This window comes from Podarcis bocagei, assembly GCF_964188305.1.
Source record: "Podarcis bocagei genome assembly, chromosome: W".
NCBI lineage: Eukaryota > Metazoa > Chordata > Lepidosauria > Squamata > Lacertidae > Podarcis > Podarcis bocagei.
The window spans coordinates 47,605,913-47,628,574 of NC_138131.1; positions in this window are offsets into that span (position 1 = coordinate 47,605,913).

Sequence of the window (22,662 nt, forward strand, 5' to 3'; positions counted from 1 at the left end):
TGATGGAGGACCGCTGTAGCCACCCCCATTGACACATTCTCAAGATGGAGGGGGAGGGAACAGCTGCAGTCGCCTGCGGTTCCTGCGCAATGTTTGCCATCTTGCCAAAGGTTGCAGGCAGCTTTACCTGTAGCAATTGCATGTTGATTGCCCTCTTAAAAGACAAAGTCCAGCAACTGGAGGAACGTGTAGCTACGCTCCAAAGAATTAGAGAGCTGGAGCTCTTCTTGGAAGCAACAGAGCACACCGTCTCCACCAAGGAGGAGACAGGGGACTCCCCTGAGAAGGAGGCTAGTTCACCAACACAGGAGCCAGATATATGGAGAAACGTGACTCAAAGAAGTAGGAGGCCCAGGGTTCGCTCTGATTGTTTAGAAATACACAATCGCTTTGAGGTCCTCTCCCCTAGCATGGAAGACGAAGAGCAGACTCCATTTGAGGATCTCTCCCTCATTACAGTCGATCAGGTATATGAAGACGAGCAGCAAAGTCAGTCCTCAGGGAATGTGCAGGCGACCTTGGAACGGACAGCTCACGGAAGAACCCCGACCAAACCTAAGAGGAGGCGTGTAGTGGTGATAGGGGATTCCCTACTGAGGGGAACAGAAGCAGTGAACTGTGGGCCTGACAAGATGTCTCGGGAAGTGTGCTGACTCCCCGGGGCTAAGATCCAAGATGTAACTGAACGACTGCAAGGAATCATAAAACCCACTGACAAATACCCCTTCCTCTTGGTTCATGTGGGAACCAATGACACTGCAAGCAATAGCCTCCAGAAGATCAAAAGAGACTACGAGGCCCTCGGCAGGAAATTGAAGCAACTAAATGCACAAATTGTCATCTCATCTGTCCTCCCAGTTGAACGACGTGGCCCAGGGAGAGAGGGAAAAATAGTGGAAGTGAACAGCTGGCTTCGCAAATGGTGTAAACAGGAACGGTTTGGATTCTTAGATCACGGACTGCAGTTTCTTGAAGATGGACTTCTGGCAAGTGATGGGCTGCACCTCACAACGGTTGGGAGAAATGTTTTTGCCAAGAATCTCAGAAACCTGAAAAATAAATAGTGGAAAAATAAATAGCTCTCCTTTCAGCAGCTCACCCTTTGCTCCAAAAATCGATTCTGTTGACAAAGGGAATCAAAGGACTCACAGATTTAAAAATGGATCAAAGTAAAATAGAAGTGGACTAAGAGAGAAAAAGATGAATTAGTTCCTGTAACTCCAGTCCTCTGCTCTTCCTGCATTCAGTGGTATTCTTGTCAGGGACTTTTTTTATTAATGTATTTGTTTGTTTGTTTGGTTTTTTGTTTGTTTGTTTATTAAACTTCTATCCCAAAGTTGCCCAAGGCAGCAAACGTGATAAAATGATAAAAACCTCTTAAAAACATACCATTCCAGTAGAGATGCAGACTGGGAAATATTTAATCTTAAAAGGCTTGTTGGAAGAGGAAGGTCTTCAACTGGTACCAAAAAGAGGTGGCACCTCTCCAGTCATAGAATCACAAAATTGTAGAGTCGTCTAGTCCAAGCTCCTGCTAAATGTAATATTCAAGGGAAGGGCATTCCAAAGGCCAGGTGCCACAAAACTAAAGGTGCGACTCCTGTATTTTGCAGAACACACCTCTTAATAAGAGGGTATCTGCAGGAGGCCTTTTCCTGCAGAGCACAGTGATTGACAGTTGGGGGGGTCTAAAACCCTAGGTGCCTAGGGTCAAAACGATCCCTTTGAGTAGTTGTCGAAGCCAGCCTTCGACAATCTTTGGGGTTGGCTAATTTGAGTAGCCAACCCCAAAGATCAAAGTATGGGTATGTTCGTAGCAAAAGGAAGAACAAAGAAACAGTGGGGTCACTCAGAGGAGAAGTTGGTGAAATGCAAACAGGGGACACAGAAAGGGCTGAACTCCTCAATGCCTTCTTTGCCTCAGTCTTCTCTGATAAAGAAAACAATGCCCGACCTGAAGAATTTGGAGCAAATGATTCAGCAAAGGAAACACAGCCCAGAATAACTAAGGAGATAGTACAAGAATACTTGGCTAGTTTAGATGTATTCAAGTCTCCAGGGCCAGATGAACTGCATTCAAGAGTATTAAAAGAACTGGCAGATGTGATCTCAGAACCACTGGCAGTCATCTTTGAGAATTCCTGGAGAACAGGCGAAGTCCCGGCAGACTGGAGGAGGGCAAATGTTGTCCCTATTTTCAAAAAGGGGGAAAGAGAGGACCCAAATAATTACCGCCCAGTCAGTCTGACATCAATACCAGGGAAGATTCTGGAGCAGATCAGCATGGATTTCTGAAAAATAAGTCGTGTCAGACTAACCTGATCTCGTTTTTTGACAGAATTACAAGCCTGGTAGATGAAGGGAACTTATTTTTCAGACTTATTTTTCAAACTTATTTTTCAGACTTATTTTTCAGAAATCCATGCTGACTATTGGTGATCACAGCATTCCTTTCTAGGTGCTCACAGACTGTTTGCTCAATGATCTGCTCCAGAATCTTCCCTGGTATTGACCAGATCTAAAATGGCTGTTGATCTACTCCAGAATCTTCCCTGGTATTGACCAGATCTAAAATGGCTGTTCCTCTTGTTGCTTCTCCCACTTTCTGGACAATGAAGTTGTCTGCAAGGCCAGTGAGGAATCTGTTTGACCGTATGCTCTTGGCTGAGTTTGACATCCAACAAATATGTGGGTAATTGAAGTCCCCCATTACTACTATCTCCCTTCCTTTTGCATGCTTGGCCATCTGTTCCAGGAAGGCATCATCTATGTCCTCCGTTTGGCTTGGGGATCTATAGTAAACTCCCACAATGAGGTCACTGTTATTCTTCTCTCCCTTAATTTTGACCCAAATGCTCTCACTTTGGCATTGAGGTTCTAAATCTTGGATCTCTTCACAGGTATACACATCCCTGACATATAACGCCACTCCTCCTCCTTTCTTGTCTGGTCTGTTTCTCTGAAATAGATTGTATCCCCCCATTATTACATTCCAATCGTGGGACTTATCCCACCAGGTTTCAGTGATGCCTATTATGTCATATGTAGTTTGTTGTACCAAGAGCTCAAGCTCATCTTGTTTATTTCCCATGCTTTGCACATTAGTGTACAGACATTGAAGTCCATTAATCATTCCACCGTGTCTCTTATTTAAGGATTTTTTCCTCCCACCACTAGGTCTGCGTGCTGTTTGCTCCATTTGGTCTATGACATTTGGATGATCATCTTCATCAATTGATGGACTCCTACCTTCAGGAGCACTGTCTCCCTCCCCCACATTAGTCAGTTTAAAGCCCTCCTGATGAGGTTTCTGAGATTCTTGGCAAAAACATTTCTCCCAACCGTTGTGAGGTGCAGCCCATCACTTGCCAGAAGTCCATCTTCAAGAAACTGCAGTCCGTGATCTAAGAATCCAAACCGTTCCTGTTTACACCATTTGCGAAGCCAGCTGTTCACTTCCACTATTTTCCCCTCTCTCCCTGGGCCACGTCGTTCAACTGGGAGGACAGATGAGATGACAATTTGTGCATTTAGTTGCTTCAATTTCCTGCCGAGGGCCTCGTAGTCTCTTTTGATCTTCTGGAGGCTATTGCTTGCAGTGTCATTGGTTCCCACATGAACCAAGAGGAAGGGGTATTTGTCAGTGGGTTTTATGATTCCTTGCAGTCGTTCAGTTACATCTTGGATCTTAGCCCCGGGGAGTCAGCACACTTCCCGAGACATCTTGTCAGGCCCACAGTTCACTGCTTCTGTTCCCCTCAGTAGGGAATCCCCTATCACCACTACACGCCTCCTCTTAGGTTTGGTCGGGGTTCTTCCGTGAGCTGTCCGTTCCAAGGTCGCCTGCACATTCCCTGAGGACTGACTTTGCTGCTCGTCTTCATATACCTGATCGACTGTAATGAGGGAGAGATCCTCAAATGGAGTCTGCTCTTCGTCTTCCATGCTAGGGGAGAGGACCTCAAAGCGATTGTGTATTTCTAAACAATCAGAGCGAACCCTGGGCCTCCTACTTCTTTGAGTCACGTTTCTCCATATATCTGGCTCCTGTGTTGGTGAACTAGCCTCCTTCTCAGGGGAGTCCCCTGTCTCCTCCTTGGTGGAGACGGTGTGCTCTGTTGCTTCCAAGAAGAGCTCCAGCTCTCTAATTCTTTGGAGCGTAGCTACACGTTCCTCCAGTTGCTGGACTTTGTCTTTTAAGAGGGCAATCAACATGCAATTGCTACAGGTAAAGCTGCCTGCAACCTTTGGCAAGATGGCAAACATTGCGCAGGAACCGCAGGCGACTGCAGCTGTTCCCTCACCCTCCATCTTGAGAATGTGTCATTGGGGGTGGCTACAGCGGTCCTCCATCATAAAAAGCGTGAAGACAGGACAAATAACTCCTCCTATAAAAAAACCCTAGGTCTCCCCCAACAAACGTTTGAGACTAGTTTCCCTAAATCTACACGATGGATCAAACTGCGCACGCTGCTGCCCTGCAAGCTCTGATAAGCTCTTCCCACAGCTAATCACCTGCCTCAACAGAAACCCTGCCCCCTCTGACCTTTGCATAGGGAGAACAGCTAATCAGCCACAAAGAAACACACACACACAAGAAAACCCTTTTTGCTCCTTCTTCAACTGCTGCCCTGCTAGGTCTGATAAGCTCCTCCCACAGCTAATCACCTTCCTCAACAGAAACCCTGCCCCCTCTGACCTTTGCACAGGGAGAACAGCTAATCAACCACAAAGAAACACACAAGAAAACCTTTTTTTCTCCTTCTTCAACTGCTGCCCTGCTAGGTCTGATAAGCTCCTCCCACAGCTAATCCCCTGCCTCAACAGAAACCCTGCCCCCTCTGACCTTTGCAAAGGGAGAACAGCTAATCAGCCACAAAGAAACACACACACACACACACACAAGAAAACCCTTTTTGCTCCTTTTTCAACTGCTGCCCTGCTCATTGATGTTTTGTAATGTGTTCCTAATGTTGTACACCACCCTGAAATCTTTTGCTAAAAGATTATTAAAAAAATTGAATTATTAATATTAATAATAATATTTCACTCATGCACTTGCAAAGAGGTTGGATAAAGTTGGCTGGAAGTGCTGTAAAAATGATACACGGAGCAAGAGCAGCAAACAAATGAGAGAAAGGGGGTCAGCTTAGTTCCCATCTGGTTTATAGAAGAATAGAATAGTGGGAAAACATTCCTGTTACAGGATAAATAATACATTGAAAAAAGGCAGTTTAGAGCCTGGTTCTTACGCATTCTTATTGTGAAGTGAGTGAGTTCAGTGAGTCTTCTTCCCAAGAAAGTGGTTTTTGGCTTGTGGTGCTCATCTAGATTAGGAGGAGAGAGCTAAGAACCAGCATTTCTCTTAGAGGAAATTCTGTGTATGTGTTGTGGGCAAGAGGCACCCTCAACCTTGAGACTGATGTGAAGTGCCATAATTTCACCACCAGCAGACAAGACAAATAACATATTTGCTGGCAGGAGACAAACTGTAGCAGAACAGAAATGGTGCTGCATGCAACAAATAAGAGGTTAGGATAGAAAACGATACCTAAGCAGCCCAGTCTCACTCTCCCTTTCATACATTGAATCACCTGGGTATGGAGGGGGAAGGGATGCACAGAGCTCATAAACATAATCAATGTAGCCTACATTTATCAATTGAGAGCATAATGAATGTGGTTTGATGATAGGCATGTTAGAAGGTACATTAGTCATCCCAAGCTGACAAAATCCAAAACTGCGATCTAAATTGGATTTATTTATTTACTTACTTACGCAAAGCAAGTAACATGTAAACAAGTTACATAGACTGCCCTATAAATTCACTCTTTGGAAGGCTCTTCAATACACACTGGTAAAACACAATATTAAAAACAGCTCTCTCATTTTGCATTTCATTCTCAGTGTAAATAGAATAGTAGCAAGGAAAATAAATATTTATGGAGCTTTGTAAAAAAAAAAAGGTAATACTTATAAAATTATAAAACTATTTCTTATATGAGCAAAAAGAGCATTTTAGCCTTCTTCCCAATAATCTTCTGTAACAGAAAGCGAATTAAGTGGTGGGGTGAGAAACACTTCACTAGTAATGCACACTGGAAGGAGGAAGGATAGAGAAAGGATTTTGCCAAGAACCAAGGCAGACCCCCTGTCTCACCAAGGAGGGCTATCTAGTCCCCCTCCCCAATTACCTGACCCTGGCATAGCCCAAACGTGTTCAAAGTTCATCAGAATCTCTCCCTCTGAAACAAGCTATTTACACCTGCTTCCTGACACTGTGTCACAATGGAATTATTTGGAGGTGGGTCTACCCAAAGGGGCAAGTCACCTCTGTGGCCTGTGAGTCCACCCTCACTCTTTGAGTAAACAAACTGGAGGTGTGCCATGAGAATACTCAGAGTGACGAATCCCAAGACTGAACTGTGGGGCTCTGGGTTTGTCGGTGGTGACCAGCTCCGCATTGTAGTCAGGGGGTCCTGGTGTATAGTTCTTGCTGGAGGAAGCAAACCTTTGGGAGATGCTGTAGGATGGCTGGTGGCACAGGTAAACATCTGGTTCAGGTATGGTATTCATTGCCGGGCCAGGCCCTCTCACCAGGTCTTTAGCATAGCCCCACACAGAGGCACTGGATGCCATTGAGAGGCAGGGAGCTGCAGGTTTGACAGGCAGCTTTGGACCCAGTGTCTGTGGAAGGGTGTATTGGTTGGGTGCTGGGTTTGGGCTGCTCACCCAGTAGTGCGTTCGAAGGCCCATAGTGTACGCTGGTGCATTCGACTCTTCAAGTGGGTGTATCTTCTCCACGTAGTACTCATTTGGGGCAGGCGTACAAGATATAACGGCAAGCCAAGAGCAGATAGGAGGTGACACCCCTCACTTGGTGCTCCCCACTGTCGAGCATGTGGATAAACCTGTGGATACTGTTGGGAATCAAGCCTTTATCAGGAGAAACTGGCAACTCTCCAGGCACCTGGCTTGATCTCCTGATGACCTCCCTGTCTGCATTGCTAGGTCGCGATAGGCGATCCTTCTCAGCGTGAGAAGAACACACCCCTCTTTCCTGCCCCCCCCCCGGCAGGGGAAAGAGATAGACAGAAACTTATTTACATGCCTTTATTTCTGTCTTTGCAGCGTTACAGAAAAACACGACTGCTCTCTTCAAACTCCAACAGCCGAGAGACAAACTCCACCTGTACTTCCTGTACAGCTCATATTACACTCTCAGCTAATTCCGGCGCCCTCTGCACTGTGAATTGACTGTCCCTCTGTTTCCCATGGAACAGTCCCAACATTCCCATTATGTTTTGCTTTCAAGCTACCAGCTCGCGGCCGCATTGCTTCTATATCGTAACATACTCCCCCATATGAATCAATGTGCGCTGCGAGCAAAGCGTGATCCAGAGAAGAAAACAAACAGTTGTTATACATATAACACTCCCCTGTTGTTTCAGTTCCACCCTTGGAACTACCCGCCACTGGTTTCCCCAGTGTACCTCTCTGGTAGTCTGACTTCCAAGGAATGAGTGCATCTGCATTACCTTGGCTAGGGAATGTAGTGTTACACTTAGCAACTCCCTGTTGTGTCTTTGTCTCTGACTTAGACACAGCTTCAACCTGTCTTGACTTGTCAACAATAGTAACACATGCAACAGCTAAGTTAGCAAACTCTTTTGAATACCTCTTGGGTGGTACACCCTTTGTAACTCTCTCAGACCTACGTATGAGGTGCTGATCCTCTTTGCTCACTGGTTCAGTCTCAGGACTCTTTGGAGAACCAGTTCCAATAGTAAACAGTGGTTCATCCTTCATTTGTGAAGGTCTAGCCATTGTGTGAGATTTCCTCTCAATGACTGTGTCAACTGAGCTCTTTGAGCTATCACTGTCACTCTGAGTACCACTGTAATCAGTAAAATCATCATCAACATCTGAATTGTCCTCAGTGGGAAATGTGTGAACAATTACTCTCTCCTGTTCAGGAGCACTCTCTAGAAATTTTCTGAGAATCACCTGACCAGATTCAGACAAAATTACTCTGTAGAGACCCTTTTCATAACCCACAAAAATGCCTCTAGCATTCTTTACTCCACCTGGAGCTTCTGTCTTCACATGAGACCCAAAAACCTTAAAATGGGCAACAAAAGGTTTTCTACGGAACAGCTTCTCAAAAGGAGAACTTCCCAAATCTTTTGAAACCTTTCTCAATCAAGACTAACAATAACACAATATCGACTCCGCCCAATACTCATGTGGCAAATGTGAACTCAGCAATTGTGCCTTCATGCCATTTTACAATTCTTTGTTCACTTGCACACAGACACTTCTGTTCCATGCTTCTGCAGAAACAGCAGTCTTGTGCCTTATCCCTTTCTTATCCAGGAAATCCTGAAAATCCTGTAAAAGAAAAACTGGCTTTTCATCTGTGAAAAGACAATCAATGTTAGCATTATGAACATTCTTAACCTTGTCACAAAATTCTTTAAACCTTTCTAAGGCTTCTTGTGGTTTCTGCAATATATATACCCACACATAATGAGAGAAATAATCCACACACACAAGATAATATCTTGCATTGCCTCTAGATGGTGCTAGAGGACCAATCACATCAGCATACACTCGCTGAAAAGCTTTGATTACTTGCGTCGTCTTCTGGACGTTTTTCTACACACCTGCGAAAGAAATCATGTTAGATTCAGATGCATTACAATTTATGCAATCATTTTGAATAAAAGTCAACAAATACAGCCCATCTTTCTCTCTGGCAGAAAGATACAGCTCTCCATCTTTGAAGATTTTGCAGCTTTCTCTATCATAGGACAAAGTCAGTCCTTTCTTTGTGATCTGCGAAACACTCAGCAGATTGAACTTTACATCAGGAACCAAATACACATTGTTTATAGTCAAGTTCAGACTTTCAAGATGCACAGTTCCAAACCCGGTCGCTTTCAGCTCCTGGCCATTGGCCTGTTTCACAGTGAAGCTTTGCTTCTTAAATGTTGAAAACAGATCTCTGTGCGATGTCATGTGCTGTGTGCATCCCGTGTCAAGAACAAAAGCGTTCTCCGTTGAAAATGCGGCTTTTGTTGACAGCAATGCTTTTGCAGGTTTCTTTCCTTTTTTAAAAAAAAATTATTAGAGTTTCCAATTTTTACAAACAAAAAGAAAAAAGAACAAAAAAACCCAAAAACACATAAATTTCACAGCTTATTTTCTCATAACATCTTTCCCTGACCTCCTCATACCTCCCCTTCTTGTATATCCAATTCAGATTATTCATACAGCAAATCCTTATCTCAAAGCATTACAGCTTAAAAAGAAAAAGAAGAAAAAAACACTTTATTTTCTTAGATTATTATAACTTTGAATAAAAGAAAACCATTTTATCAAATTCCTTTTACCATTACAGCTGAAAACCGCTTAATTTCAATCCAACATCATTCAACATTCCTTAATTTTGCAATATTTTTGTAAATAGTCCTTAAATTTTTCCCAATCTTCCTCTGCCGACTCTTCTCCCTGGTCACGGATTCTGCCAGCCATTTCTGCCAGTCCCATACAGTCAATCAGCTTCATCTGCCATTCTCCCAAAGTGGGCAAATCTTGCGTCTTCTAATACTTTGCAATAAGTATTCTTGCTGCTGTCGTTGCATACATAAAAAAAGTTCTGTCCTTCTTTGGCACCAATTGGCCAGGAGAAAGGCCTCTGTTTTTTTCAGGAAGGTATACTTAAATACCTTTTTCAGTTCATTATATATCATCTCCCAGAAAGCCTTAATCTCTGGGCACGTCCACCAAAGGTGAAAGAATGTACCTTCCATTTCTTTACATTTCCAACATTTGTTATCGGGCAAATGATAGATAGATTTTTGCGAGCTTGACTGGGGTCATGTACCACCTGTAAATCATTTTCATAATATTTTCTCTTAAGACATTACATGCCGTAAATTTCATTCTGGTGGTCCACAACTGTTCCCAGTCAGCAAAATTAATATTATGTCCAACATCTTGTGCCCATTTAATCATGACAGATTTAACCGTTTCATCCTGAGTATTCCATTTCAACAGCAAGTTATACATTTTTGACAAAAATCTTGGTTTTGGGTTCTAACAGTTCTGTTTCCAGTTTAGTATTTTCCACCTGGAAGCCAACTTTTTTATCCAAATTGTAGGCCTCCATTATCTGATAATAATGGAGCCAATCTCTCACTTTACTTTTTAATTTCTCGAAACTCTGTAATTTCAGTTTATCTCCTTCTTGTTCCGAAATTTCCCAATATTTCGGCCATTTGGCCTCCATATTGAGCTTTTTCTGGGCCTTTGCTTCCATCGGTGACAACCACCTTGGGGTTTTATTTTCAAGTAAATCTTTATATCTTATCCAGACATTAAACAATGCTCTTCTGACAATATGATTTTTAAATGCTTTATGTGCTTTAACCTTGTCATACCACAAGTATGCATGCCACCCAAAAACGTTATTAAAACCTTCTAAATCCAAAATGTCTGTGTTCTCAAGAAGCAGCCATTCTTTCAGCCAGCAAAATGCCGCTGATTCATAGTAGAGTTTAAAGTCTGGCAGGGCAAATCCACCTCTATCCTTTGCATCAGTTAATATTTTAAATTTTATTCTGGGCTTCTTGCCCTGCCAGACAAATCTAGAAATGTCTCTCTGCCACTTCTTGAAACAGTCCATTTTGTCCAAAATTTGCAATGATTGAAACAAAAATAACATTCTTGGCAATACATTCATCTTTATAACAGCAATTCGACCTAACAAGGAAAGCTTCAAGTTTGACCAAATTTCTAAATCTTTTTTAACTTCCGTCCAGCATTTTTCATAGTTATCTTTAAACAAATTTCCATTTTTAGCTGTCATATTAATCCCCAAGTATTTCACTTTCTTAACCACAGTCAAACCTGTTTCATTCTGGAACTTCTCTCTTTCCAATGATGTTAAGTTTTTCTCCAAAACCTTAGTTTTTAATTTGTTCAATTTAAATCCTGCCACCTGACCAAACTCTTGAATTAATTCTAATACTCTTTTGGTACTAGACTCTGGCTCCTGTAACGTCAAAACTAGGTTACCTGCAAATGCTCTCAATTTATATTGTTTAGCTCCGACCTGTATACCTTTAACCTGCCGGTCTCTTCCGATCATATTGAGCAGAACCTCCAGGACCGATATAAAAAGCAATGGGGAAATTGGGCACCCCTGTCGTGTTCCTTTTTCTATCTTAAATTGTTCCGTAACCACATTATTTACAATTAATTTAGCCTTTTGTTCAGAATATATTGCACCTATACCATTTTCAAAACCTTGGCCTACCCCCATACCCTGCAAGTTCTTTTTCATAAAACTCCAAGATATATTATCAAAGGCTTTCTCTGCATCCACGAATATCAAAACTGCTTTAGTGTTTATATTCACTTCTAACTTTTCCAAAATGTCAATTACGTTCCTCAGATTATCAGATAAATGTCTTCCCGGCAGAAAACCCGCTTGGTCCTTATGAATCTCTTCAATCAGTACTTTTTTCAGCCTCTTAGCCAAAATATCAGCAAAAATTTTGTAATCCACATTTAATAAGGATATGGGACGGTAGTTCTTAAGTTGAGTCTTTTCAGTCTCTGTTTTCGGTATAAGTGGTTCCTCTTCATCCTGGAGAAGAGTGACTAGTGGGGTGCCACAGGGTTCTGTCTTGGGCCCGGTCTTATTCAACATCTTTATCAACGACTTGGATGATGGACTCAAGGGCATCCTGATCAAATTTGCAGATGACACCAAACTGGGAGGGGTGGCTAACACCCCAGAGGACAGGATCACACTTCAAAACGACCTTGACAGATTAGAGAACTGGGCCAAAACAAACAAGATGAACTTTAACAGGGAGAAATGTAAAGTATTGCACTTGGGCAAAAAAAAATGAGAGGCACAAATACAAGATGGGGGACACCTGGCTTGAGAGCAGTACATGTGAAAAGGATCTAGGAGTCTTGGTTGACCACAAACTTGACATGAGCCAACAGTGTGACGCGACAGCTAAAAAAGCCAATGCAATTCTGGGCTGCATCAATAGGAGTATAGCATCTAGATCAAGGGAAGTAATAGCGCCACTGTATTCTGCTCTGGTCAGACCTCACCTGGAGTACTGTGTCCAGTTCTGGGCACCACAGTTCAAGAAGGACACTGACAAACTGGAACGTGTCCAGAGGAGGGCAACCAAAATGGTCAAAGGCCTGGAAACGATGCCTTATGAGGAACGGCTAAGGGAGCTGGGCATGTTTAGCCTGGAGAAGAGGAGGTTAAGGGGTGATATGATAGCCATGTTCAAATATATAAAAGGATGTCACATAGAGGAGGGAGAAAGGTTGTTTTCTGCTGCTCCAGAGAAGCGGACACGGAGCAATGGATCCAAACTACAAGAAAGAAGATTCCACCTAAACATTAGGAAGAACTTCCTGACAGTAAGAGCTGTTCGACAGTGGAATTTGCTGCCAAGGAGTGTGGTGGAGTCTCCTTCTTTGGAGGTCTTTAAGCAGAGGCTTGACAACCATATGTCAGGAGTGCTCTGATGGTGTTTCCTGCTTGGCAGGGGGTTGGACTCGATGGCCCTTGTGGTCTCTTCCAACTCTATGATTCTATGATTCTATGATTCTATGATTCTCTCTCTAAATTTGAGAATTCTATTTGTTCTTAAGCTGAATCATTTGTAAACTGTTGTGATTTTGAGGATGTTGGAGGAAGAGGCACTATCCTCCTTGCCTTGACTGAAAATCCCCCCCACTTTTAAAAATCATGGCATTGTCCTCCAATCTCCTCTTCTAGCAGCCTTTCCAACTAAGTTCATCACCTGTGGAGTTAAGAGTGCACTGCTATTAATCTCTTCCATGACATCTTCCCTTGCAATTCACTGTCATTTACTGTTAATTCCATAGGTACCCTCCAGACTACTTCCTAGATTATGACTCTAAAGCAACATGACCCTCTTGTTTTCCCTTATGCTGTTTTTGGTGGCTCTCCTTTCTGTCCGTTCATCAGCCACATGCTCAACATCTTATGGTCCCTTGGCATCAGGAAGATGAGACTTCCAGCGTGATTGACCAGAATGCTGCAACATGATTGCTGGCAGGAGTGAGACCTTGTCAGCATATAACACCTGTGCTCAAAGATCTGCACTGGCTACTGATTTGCTACCAGGCCAGGTTCAAGGTGTTACTATTGGAAGAACCCTTTGCCTAGAGGACTGCCCTCTGTAAAGTAGGACACTTAGACACCCTAATGGTAAAAAGTGTTTTTCAACCCAGTTGACTTGGTGGAACACCAATCAGGAAAACTATATTTCCCCCAGTTCCTTGAATGCCCCTTTATCCAGAGCAGCCCCACTCGGTCAAGGCCAATAGCTGGAAAGCAATAGGGATCACACACTCACATGGAATGAATGGAGGGATGGATGGGCGTCACAGACACTTTTAAACTACACTTTGATATCACCCCAGACAATCTCCCACATCAAACAGCCCACTTAGGTAAGGTCTCTGTACATAGCTGGTTTTCCTGTCTGGTTCTTGACACCCCCTACTCAGAAATATTTTTTTTATCAAAGAGTGAATAAACTTTTACAGCCTATGGACAACACTCCCATGCAGTCAACCTTCCAGGGCCTGCAAACCAGTGGGGCTGGGACAAACAGTGAGTGTGGCTGATAAAAAAAGAGGGTGAGGCCACCTGTCTCTTTTTCATATGCTTCTCTCTGTAGTGCCAGATCTAGGGCAGTGCAGGCTGTTCCCCTGCTCAGGGTGCTGAGCCAAGGGGGCATAAAATAATAATAATAGTAATAATAATATTGGTAGTAGCAATAATAATAGTAATAATAATAATAATAATTAATACTTATATTCATGTGGGTACCTACTGAGAAACCCCATTAAAAAGCAACTGTACCAAAAGGAATTACTGTGGAAATAAAATATATTGGGGAAAGTGCCAAATTTTGTCCTCACTTAGAAAACCGTATTACCAAAGTCTACCCCTGCTCTCTGTCATTCATACACAAATCCACATGCATGCAGGTAAAAGGTAAATGTAAGGTAAAGGACCTTACATACATAGTCAAAGGCGTCTATGCGGTGTGGCGCTCATCTCACTTCAGGCTGAAGGAGCAGACAGCTTTCTGGGTCATGTGGCCAGCATTCTGGTGCACCGGGACACTGTGATAGAAGCCAGAGTGCATGGAAATGCCGTTTACCTTCCCCCTGGAGCAGTACCTATTTATCCACTTGCACAGGTATGCTTTCAAGCTGCGAGATTGGCAGAAGCTGGAACAGAGCAACAGGAGCTCACCCTGTCTCAGGGGTTCGAACCACCAACCTTCTGCTCAGCAAGCCCAAGAGACTCAGTGGTTTAAGACCACAGCTCCACACATAATGCTCCCACACATCCATTTTCATGCATAACACACCTGCTCATTCACTCACACTCATTCTTTTTCATTCCCTCTCTTTCATGTTCAGGGATTGACCAACAAGCCTTCTTTGCACAAGGTGAGAAAGAAACATTTTCATCACAAAATTGCACAGATGCCACTCCAGCCCCATCTTGACCATCATAGTATCTCTCATCTTTCAACTTACATGCCCGCTTTCTCTCTTGCACCATGCGGAATGAAACTGGTCTCCATATCCCTAGACGGGAAATGCTTGGGTCCACATAGTAGCAGGGCCCAGGACTCTCCGTGATCGAGATCACTTGCAAAGGAAAGAAGAATTGTCTGCATGAGGCATGGTGTGGATTCTGAGCTATTTAGCTTGGTTGCAATGACTGACTTCCTATCCGATATCAATTAAAGGCACCCACTAGCTAGATAGCAGTGAATATGTTAAGCTCCGCCCCCCTGCACCTCCATTCCTGTTATCCTTCAACATGGCTTAAGTGTAGATCATCCTCTTCCCACTAAGGTCCACAGCTGTACAACTGAGAACCCTGATTTTTGTGCAACCATAATAATCAGCAGTATAAGACCCTCCAGCCCTTGCTGGACTACAACTCCTATCATTCTTGACCATGCTGACTGGGGCTGATGGGAGTTGTAGTCAAGAAACAACTACATCAGCCCCCTACATGCAGTGCCATTGATCCAGTTGGAATGGAAACTTTGGAAAGCCACCCAGCTCTTGATCATGGATCACCCAGGTCCCATCAACTGTGGCCCTGATAATTAGAGAGTCCCAAAAACACAGGTTGTCAATCTCTGTTCAAATGTTTTGCCAGCAAATTTAACAGTTGTTTAGCCAGCTTCACCCTGTGGGTCAGTTAATGCTGTTGGGAAAACCCAAATAACACAGAACCTAACTTGTCAGCATCTTACATCTTTCACTGGATTTCACACGCGTTGTGTAGGCTGGCTCAGCATACTTGGTGAAGTCATGGTCCTTAATGCCAGTGAGAGGCTACCTACCATACTTCCCAGGTCCTGGCCCTGCAAGAGAACCACAAGGGGGGGAGGAATAAAATAATGGGAAGACAACCCGGAACCATTAGCATTTGCAGATTATGAGCTGCCACACTGGGTAAAAGGGCAAAATGGAATAATATATTGTGTTGAATAATATATTGAATAATATATTGGGTTTTGGAGCTACAGCTCTCTAGGTGTTGTTGTTGTTGTTTAGTAGTTTAGTCGTGTCCGACTCTTCGTGACCCCATGGACCAGAGCATGCTGGGCACTCCTGTCTTCCACTGCCTCCCGCAGTTTGATCAGACTCATGTTTGTAGCTTCGAGAACACTGTCCAACCATCTCATCCTCCGTCGTCCCCTTCTCCTTGTGCCCTCCATCTTTCCCAACATCAGGGTCTTTTCCAGGGAGTCTTCTCATGAGGTGGCCAAAGTATTGGAGCCTCAGCTTCACAATCTGTCCTTCCAGTGAGCACTCAGGGCTAATTTCCTTAAGAATGGATGTGTTTGATCTCCAGGTGTTGCTGCACTGCAACTCCCATCATCTCTGACCATTGAACCAGACTGGCTGGGGCTGATGGAAGTCCCACAACATACTTTTCTTCTCCCTCTGGTAAAATCTCGCTAGCCTTGGGCCAGGATATTTGCATTGCAATAGGAAGTGAGCATTACAAGGCACCTGAATTCTTCTGTGGCTCGGACTATAATTCAAGCCAGAGAAGATTTCCCATTTTACTCAACCACCTATGCTCTGCCTGTACTTTCCCAACCCCCTTCCTTCATCCCCTTTAAACAAGCGTTACCCTGGTAGGACAACAGCAGTGGTGACATACCAGCCACAGGAAAAGGAAATCAAAAGAAAAAAAATATTATTAGCCTGACTCCCTCCTTTGGCAATCTTCACAGAACTCTAGCCCAATGGTTGCCATCAATTTGATTTGAATAAATTTTATAATGAAATGATTTTAGAATGTTGTATTATTTTATTGTTGTTAGCTGCCCTGAGCCCAGCTTCGGCTGGGGAGGGCGGGATATAAATAAAATTTATTATTTATTATTATTTATTAACAAGGAAATATGCACTGTCTCGCATGCTAGCAGTACTCTTGGAAGAAAGTTCTGATGGTGACTGAGAAATGTAGATCAGTTTCCTTCTTTGGTTTCCACAAGAACAAAAAAGGAACCCTGATGGATCAAGCCAGCCAGCCACCGAGTCCAGCATCCTGTTCTCACAGGGGCTAACCAGATGCCAGAGGGTCTTTCAACAATGCTGTTGAACACATCCAGACTGGCAAAGATATGGGTACCTCTGTATTCCTGATCTCCTTCTCTCTCTTGCTTCATCTATTCCCACAGCTCACCTTTATACTTGGCACTGATGGACGCATACTGCTTCTTGATGGCCGGCACTCTGGCTGGATGCTTAGAGCAGTGTTTCCCAACCTTTTTTTGGGCAAAGGCACACTTGTTTCATGAAAAAAATCTCAAGGCACACCACCATTAGAAAATGTTTAAAAAATTAACTCTGTGCCTATATTGACTACCCTATTTTTCGCCCTATAGGACGCACCGGCCCATAGGACGTACCTAGATTTTGGGGGGGGAAATAAAGGGGAAAAAATTATTCCCCCCCCCCGACGCGGGGCTGGGGCGGGAGAAGCCCGAGCTTCCCCCGACCCCAGCCCCCAGAATGGGAGCCAGAGTGGCTCCCGGAGCTTGCGGGACTGGGGGTGGGGGAAGCCCGAGCTTCCCCCACCCCCAGCCCCCAGAAAGGGTCCGAGAGCGATGGCAAAGGTGAGCGCACCTTTGCCATTGCTCCCGGAGCTTGCAGGAGCTGGGGGTGGTGGAAGCCAGAGCTTCCCCCGCCCCCAGCCCCCAGAAAGGGTCCGAGAGCGATGGCGAAGGTGAGCGCACCTTTGCCATTGCTCCCGGAGCTTGCAGGAGCTGGGGGTGGTGGAAGCCAGAGCTTCCCCCGCCCCCAGCCCCCAGAAAGGGTCCGAGAGCGATGGCGAAGGTGAGCGCACCTTTGCCATTGCTCCCGGAGCTTGCAGGAGCTGGGGGCGGGGGAAGCCGGAGCTTCTCCCGTCCCCAGCCCGCAGAGCAGGTCGGAGAGCGATGGCGAAGGTGTGCGCACCTTCGCCATCGCTCTGGGACCTTGCGCGGGCTGGGGGCGGGGGAAGCCGGAGCTTCTCCCGTCCCCAGCCCGCAGAGCAGGTCGGAGAGCGATGGCGAAGGTGTGCGCACCTTCGCCATCGCTCTGGGACCTTGCGCGGGCTGGGGGCGGGGGAAGCCGGAGCTTCTCCCGTCCCCAGCCCGCAGAGCAGGTCGGAGAGCGATGGCGAAGGTGTGCGCACCTTCGCCATCGCTCTGGGACCTTGCGCGGGCTGGGGGCGGGGGAAGCCGGAGCTTCCCCCCTCCCCAGCCCCCCGAACAGGTCAGAGAGCGATGGCGATGGTGTGCGCACGTTCGCCATTGCTCTCGGGGCTTGGGAGGCTGCGGGCGGGGGAAGCTGGAGCTTCCCCCGACCCCAGCCCCCCGAACGGGTTGGAGAGCGATGGCAAAGGTGCGCGCAGCTTTGGCATCGCTCTGGGAGCTTGCGCGGCTGGGGGGATAGCTTCCTTAAGCCTGGAGAGCAAGAGGGGTCGGTGCGCACCGACCCCTCTCGCTCTCCAGGCTTCAGCGAAAGCCTGCATTCGCGGCGATGGGATGTGGGAGGGAGCTCGCTCGCCGCCCGGCGTGTGCTCGCCGCCGGCGCCCCGCCTCTCGCCGCCCGACTCGCCCGCCTCCCTCCCACGGCACACTAGGCAACGTCTCACGGCACACTAGTGTGCCGCGGAACACCGGTTGGGAAACACTGGCTTAGAGATACCAGAAAGACAACTAACAGGCTGAGCTGCACCTTTGGCTCTGGAAGTCGGCATTGGAGTGTGCCCACTGCAGTGGGGAGTCGTATGTGTCACCAGTGCTCTGGGGAATGAAAGTAAATGAATGAATGCAAGTCCAACCTGCAATAAAATGTTGCACCATGGAGTGTTGCAGCTCAGGGTTCCAGCTACTCTGTTCTACCCCACCCCAAACAGTATTCAATTTCCACTAAGTATGCTAAGTTCACATTGGGCTATTTGGGGAGGGGGGAGTGTTCTCCTCTGAGGGATCTTATCCTATCCTATCCTATCCTATCTTCAAACCTTGCCGTTTTCTCCAGGCTTGCTGAGCCCTCCGTCTTGCACAGATGGTGCTGTTTTGGCCACATAAGGACCATAAGTGCTAAAAGAATGGAGATTGCTGCTTGTTTATGTGATTTAACGGCATGTACCTAGGCCAGGGTAGCCAACATCCCAAGAGCTTGTTGGACTCCAACTCCCATCAGCCCCAGTCACCATGGGATGATGGGAGTTTTAGTCCAACAACAGACAGAGAAGAGCCCCTTTGCAGCCCCTGCACTGTAAGGGCTAAGGGAATGAGGGTGAATCCAGAGGTCTGTGTGCCTTTGTTTATTTAAACCAGGAATGGGAGGCTCAGCCCAGGAGCCACATGCCACCAACCAGACCTCTCTCTCTCTGACCATTAGCACTCTCTCCAGGTCACAAGCCTCCCTGCCCCTGCTTTGTGCCCTCTTCAAGTGCTTTTGCCTGGCTGGAATGTGAGATCAAAGCCTCTTGCTTTCCTGGATGAAGATGGGGGCAGGGGTAGGTATAGAAACTTGGAGGGTATGTGGAGCTGGATTATAGCCTAATGCACAAAGAGTCCCTCCTGTTGCTCCACCCAGTTTTTGTATCTAACCCCATTCAACACTGGTACATGGCCCTCAGATGGTTATCAAATATGGCCCTTGCACTAAAAAAAAAAGCTTATCGACCCCTGATTTTACTGCCCCCCCCCCAGCCTGCCTTTCAACAACAAGGTCCCCAAGGCAGCTCAGAACAATTTAAAATGAACAACATGGAATGAAATTGCAACCATAAAATATAATTGCAAGCAGCTCAAGCAACAGTACCACGATCCCAAACAGCAGAAGGAAAACAATAGAAATGATTAATAGCAAAATAGCCATGTAGAAAACACACCAAAAGAAACATGCAAGGGGAACCAGCAGGCAGGAGTTGGGGAAATAGTTTCATGTGTGTTGATAGCATTAAGCAAAGCCCCAATAAACAGCGCTTAGTTTAACTATGGAACTCCCTCCCACAGGAGGCAGTGCTGACCACCAACATGGATGGCTTTTAAAGAGGACTGGATAAATTCACAGAGGAGGATAAAGCTATCAATGACAACTAGTCAGGACAACAGTGGAATTTGCTGCCAAGGAGTGTGGTGGAGTCTCCTTCTTTGGAGGTCTTTAAGCAGAGGCTTGACAACCATATGTCAGGAGTGCTCTGATGGTGCTTCCTGCTTGGCAGGGGGTTGGACTCGATGGCCCTTGTGGTCTCTTCCAACTCTATGATTCTATGATTCTATGATTCTATGACTATGTCCTGCTTCTGAATACCAGCTGCTGGAAACATGGGAGGAGAGTGCTTGGATCCTGCTTGCAGGTTTCCCACAGGCATCTGGTTGGTCACTGTGAGAACAGAATGCTGAACTAGATGCCCTTTGGCCAGATCCAACAGATTCTTATGTTCTTACGTTCTTATTTGTTCGCAGCAAAGCACACTCACCATTGATGTGTGGAATTTGCTGCCACAAGACTTGTTGAATCTAGGATAACTCAGTTGGTGCAGCATGGGACTCTTAATCTCAGGGTCATGGGTTCGAGCACCATGTTGGGTAAAAGATTCTTGCATGGCAGGGGGTTGGACTAGATGACACTCATGGGCCTTCCCAACTCTACAGTTCTGTGATTCAATGATGGACGAAAGGCTAGATAGGGATCTCCATCCTTTTCAGTAACATGCATTTGGGGACCCATTTCTTCATCATTGACCATATATTTGCATGGTGGAAGTATTGGTGGAAGTCCTGACCCACCAGCTGAAGACCTAGATGGCATTGAAGGGGGAGTATTTATTTAGCTAGTTGTTTTCTTACATTTATATCCTGCTTATTTTTGGCATGAGTAAGCTGTCGCCTGCCCTTTTCCAGGTACCAAAATACTGATTCCAGACATTCCAAGCATAAGTCTGACCCTTCCCCCCGGAGAACCACAACTGTGTCCACCCTAATCCCAGAGCCCTTCAGGACAGAGGAGCAGAATGAAGGGAGCACCACCTCCAGAGCATGAGACCAGGCCTGATCCCTCACCCTGAGCACTTTGGAGGGGGTGGGGAATAAAACTTAAATACAGGGCACAAAAACAATGCCTTTTGTCATCTCCTTGTAGTGGCATGGTCTGTGGGGCAGCATTTGGAGAATACAAACAATTTCTTCTGTGTCTTTCTAATTCTCTGGAGTTTCTAAGAGAGGTGGCAACTGGCCTTTGCATTGCTATGCTCCCTAACCCTAATCATGCTAATACACAGCAAACAAAGGTCTTAGGATTTCAGTTACCAATCAAAGTAGCAATTGGTTGTGTCAGTCACCCATACCGCTGATGCTGCTTCTCTGGATGGAATGGAAATCTGGATGTAGATTTCAATAAGGAGTGGGGATGTTACTCAGCTTTCCAATTCCTCCTCTACCCCCTCCTTTTTGGAACATAAACAATGCCTCATGTCGCAATTCGCTCCCAGGTTGCCCAGGCGATGCTGATGCAAGTGTGGAACCAGACTTGTTTATTTCCATATTACCATGGTTCTGGCAGAATACTCTCCCCCTCCCTCCCTCCCTCCCTCCCTCCCTCTCTCTCTCTCTCTCTCTCTCTCTCTCTCTCTCTCTCTTTGTGTGCTGCTAATACAAGTCCTCCTTCCTTGCAAGTTACCAGCCCGGGGGGGGGGGGAGAGCCACAAGCCCAAAATACCACATTTTGTTTCATAAGACCCATGGGCATAGCTAAGGGGGGGGGGACAGAGGGCAGCTGCTCCCTATCAAATAAAACAATAGAAATACCTAACTGACCAATCATGTCATTTCTGCCCCGCTAACAAAAGTCCTCGCTATGCCCATGCTAAGACCATGTTCCCCATTCCTTTGCCTTCATATGATATAGTATTCATTGATTTTTTTGGTTCCATTTTTTCGTTTTATTTGCAGCATTTGTATTCTAACCTTCCCCCATTCCCAGGAGCTCAGAGAGGGGTGTTTGCACAGGCTGCCTGGGCAACAATGACCACATCCCAGTTAAAATGAAAACAAAAAGTCCAGAAAGCATAAAAAAATGAACCTCAAAGCAAAAGAGAATGTTTCTCAATATGAACAGAGGGATGGAGAGGAAATTCAGTTCCCTTAACATGAAACTGACCCAATTCACCCTTCCTTAAACAAGAGGCACACTGAAACGCAGCTTTCTTTTGAAATTTGCACTTCTTGGAATTTTGCCACATGGTTCTCCAACAGAAAACAATGTGGACATACTGTCAGGGAACTGACATCGGAGCAGAGGGGAGAGGCGAGGCTCCCGGACTCTGCAGGAGAGGGGACAAGTAAGGGAAGAGAGAGAACGTCATCTGGGGAAGGAAGTCCAGGTGACACCAGGAAGAAGGGAGAGGCAGAGAGCAGCTCGGACGTGAGGCTCCGAGACTCTTCCAGTGAAGTCAGTGAGGAGGGTGGAGGACCACCACTCGGCACGCCCACTCTGCGCAGAAGGCTTCCGCGCAGAGAGGCGAGGCGAAGGTTGTCCGTTAAGGAATTCTTTTTTTAAAAAAAATAAAATATTTATTGCAATTTTTTAAACAACGAACAAACCACCAAACATATAAAATACCATCACCATACAGACAGAAAAAGTCAAAGCAAAGTTAAGAAATAAACAAAGAATAAAAGAAGAATACATATAAAACACAGTTGTTCATAAGTCATATTTTCATAATCTTTGGACTTCCCCGCATCTCCCTTCCCTGCGTTCTCAGTCACATAGTTATAGACAGCAATTTATTACCTTATTTCAATTCTTATTTTGTAAATCTCGGATATTATGTCCCAACTTTTAAATAACTTTATCGTAAATTAAACTGCTTGATTTAAACATAATATTGCTTCAAATTTCATCATTTCCTTAAACCTCACTTATTCTCATATATTTTACAACAAAGTTTCTGCTGCCGTGTTACTTTCAATCGTGCATTCTCCTAACATTCATACAGTTTGTAGTGTTTTTGTAAATAGTCTTTAAATTTTT